At 46.8% G+C, this 2,500-nt stretch overlaps 4 non-coding genes and 4 pseudogenes across 4 annotated transcripts; all 8 read right to left on the bottom strand.

Moving 5' to 3' along the window:
• Positions 1-86: 86 nt before the first annotated feature.
• On the bottom strand, positions 87-205 carry LOC149293899 (5S ribosomal RNA; annotated as a pseudogene).
• Positions 206-396: 191 nt separating this feature from the next.
• LOC149293898 (5S ribosomal RNA) lies at positions 397-515 on the bottom strand. Its single transcript, XR_016274672.1, has one exon. It is a non-coding gene; the product is annotated as a 5S ribosomal RNA (ribosomal RNA).
• Positions 516-714: 199 nt separating this feature from the next.
• LOC149293897 (5S ribosomal RNA) lies at positions 715-833 on the bottom strand (annotated as a pseudogene).
• Positions 834-1,027: 194 nt separating this feature from the next.
• On the bottom strand, positions 1,028-1,136 carry LOC149293896 (5S ribosomal RNA; annotated as a pseudogene).
• A 202-nt stretch (positions 1,137-1,338) lies between these two features.
• Positions 1,339-1,457, bottom strand: LOC149293895 (5S ribosomal RNA). The gene has a single exon (XR_016274112.1). It is a non-coding gene; the product is annotated as a 5S ribosomal RNA (ribosomal RNA).
• A 199-nt stretch (positions 1,458-1,656) lies between these two features.
• On the bottom strand, positions 1,657-1,775 carry LOC149293894 (5S ribosomal RNA). The gene has a single exon (XR_016272611.1). It is a non-coding gene; the product is annotated as a 5S ribosomal RNA (ribosomal RNA).
• A 262-nt stretch (positions 1,776-2,037) lies between these two features.
• Positions 2,038-2,156, bottom strand: LOC149293893 (5S ribosomal RNA). Its single transcript, XR_016274100.1, has one exon. It is a non-coding gene; the product is annotated as a 5S ribosomal RNA (ribosomal RNA).
• Positions 2,157-2,422: 266 nt separating this feature from the next.
• The window catches only part of LOC149293892 (5S ribosomal RNA), a 119-nt pseudogene continuing 41 nt past the window's right edge, over positions 2,423-2,500 (bottom strand).

The following is a 2,500-nucleotide window of genomic DNA, read 5'->3' as shown; positions in this document are numbered from 1 at the left end:
AGAAGGTTCAAATAATAGTTTAAAGTTTTGATGATGAGCAAGAAACACATGGCAAAAAGCTCTCCCCGGACTGTGAGAAAAGAAAAAGCCTACAACACCTGGTATTCCCAGGCGGTCTCCCATCCAGGGACTAACCAGGCCCAACCCTGCTTAGCTTCCAAGATCAGACAAGATTGGGAGCTTTCAGCGTGGTATGGCCATAGGTGTGAGAATATTTTATTTTACTTCTCTTATTCTGTTGCTGTTGCTGCTTGTCGTCAGACAGAAAGAATTATAAGCCCTGGGACAGGACAGAGAAGGTGAGAAGGTGAGAAGGTTCAAATAATAGTTTAAAGTTTTGATGATGAGCAAGAAACACATGGCAAAAAGCTCTCCTCGGACTGTGAGAGAAGAAAAAGCCTACAACACCTGGTATTCCCAGGTGGTCTCCCATCCAGGTACTAACCAGGCCCAACCCTGCTTAGCTTCCAAGAGCAGACAAGATTGGGCGCTTTCAGAGTGGTATGGCCGTAGGCGTGAGAGGATTTTATTTTACTTCTCTTATTCTGTTGCTGCTGCTGCTTGTCGTCAGACAGAAAGAATTATAAGCCCTGGGACAGGACAGAGAAGGTGAGAAGGTGAGAAGGTGAGAAGGTTCAATTAATAGTTTAAAGTTTTGATGATGAGCAAGAAACACATAGCAAAAAGCTCTCCCCGGACTGTGAGAAAAGAAAAAGCCTACAACACTGGGTATTCCCAGGTGGTCTCCCATCCAGGTACTAACCAGGCCCAACACTGCTTAGCTTCCAAGATCAGACAAGATTAGGCGCTTTCAGGGTGGTATGGCCGTAGGCGTTAAAGCTTTTTATTTTACTTCTCTTATTCTGTTGCTGCTGCTGCTGCTTGTCGTCAGACAGAAAGAATTATAAGCCCTGGGACAGGACAGAGAAGGTGAGAAGGTGAGAAGGTTCAAATAAAGGTTTAAAGTTTTGATGATGAGCAAGAAACACATGGCAAAAAGCTCTCCCCGGACTGTGAGAAAAGAAAAAGCCTACAACACTGGGTATTCCCAGGTGGTCTCCCATCCAGGTACTAATCAGGCCCAACCTTGCTTAGCTTCCAAGATCAGGCGCTTTCAGGGTGGTATGGCCGTAGGCGGGAGAGCATTTTATTTTACTTCTCTTATTCTGTTGCTGCTGCTGCTGCTTGTTGTCATACAGAAAGAATTATAAGCCCTGGGACTGGACAGCGAAGGTGAGAAGGTGAGAAGGTGAGAAGGTTCAACTAATAGTTTAACGTTTTGATGATGAGCAAGAAACACATGGCAAAAAGCTCTCCTCGGACTGTGAGAGAAGAAAAAGCCTACAACACCTGGTATTCCCAGGCGGTCTCCCATCCAGGTACTAACCAGGCCCAACCCTGCTTAGCTTCCAAGATCAGACAAGATTGGGCGCTTTCAGGGTGGTATGGCCGTAGGCGTGAGAGCATTTTATTTTACTTCTCTTATTCTGTTGCTGCTGCTCCTTGTCGTCAGACAGAAAGAATTATAAGCCCTGGGAAAGGACAGAGAAGGTGAGAAGGTGAGAAGGTGAGAAGGTTCAAATAAAGGTTTAAAGCTTTGATGATGAGCAAGAAACACATGGCAAAAAGCTTTCCTCGGACTGTGAGAGAAGAAAAAGCCTACAACACCTGGTATTCCCAGGCAGTCTCCCATCCAGGTACTAACCAGGCCCAACCCTGCTTAGCTTCCAAGATCAGACAAGATTGGGTGCTTTCAGGGTGGTATGGCCGTAGGCGTGAGAGCGTTTTATTTTACTTCTCTTATTCTTCTGCTGCTGCTGCTGCTGCTGCTGCTGCTGCTGCTGCTGCTGCTGCTGCTGCTGCTGCTGCTGCTGCTGCTGCTGCTTGTCGTCAGACAGAAAGAATTATAAGCCCTGGGACAGGACAGAGAAGGTGAGAAGGTGAGAAGGTGAGAAGGTTCAAATAATAGTTTAAAGTTTTGATGATGAGCAAGAAACACATGGCAAAAAGCTTTCCTCGGACTGTGAGAGAAGAAAAAGCCTACAACACCTGGTATTCCCAGGCGGTCTCCCATCCAGGTACTAACCAGGCCCAACCCTGCTTAGCTTCCAAGATCAGACAAGATTGGGCGCTTTCAGGGTGGTATGGCCGTAGGCGTGAGAACGTTTTATTTTACTTCTCTTATTCTGTTGCTGTTGCTGCTGTTGCTGCTGTTGCTGCTGTTGCTGCTGCTGCTGCTGCTGCTGTTACTGCTGTTGCTGCTGCTGCTGCTGCTGCTTGTCGTCAGACAGAAAGAATTATAAGCCCTGGGACAGGACAGAGAAGGTGACAAGGTGAGAAGGTTCAAATAAAGGTTTAAAGCTTTGATGATGAGCAAGAAACACATGGCAAAAAGCTTTCCTCGGACTGTGAGAGAAGAAAAAGCCTACAACACCTGTTATTCCCAGGCGGTCTCCCATCCAGATACTAACCAGGCCCAACCCTGCTTCGCTTCCAAGAT

This window comes from Sceloporus occidentalis, unplaced genomic scaffold (genome assembly GCF_023333645.1).
Source record: "Sceloporus occidentalis isolate IW3139 unplaced genomic scaffold, rSceOcc1.0.p SCAF_38, whole genome shotgun sequence".
Lineage (NCBI taxonomy): Eukaryota > Metazoa > Chordata > Lepidosauria > Squamata > Phrynosomatidae > Sceloporus > Sceloporus occidentalis.
This window is presented reverse-complemented; position numbering and strand designations above follow the sequence as displayed.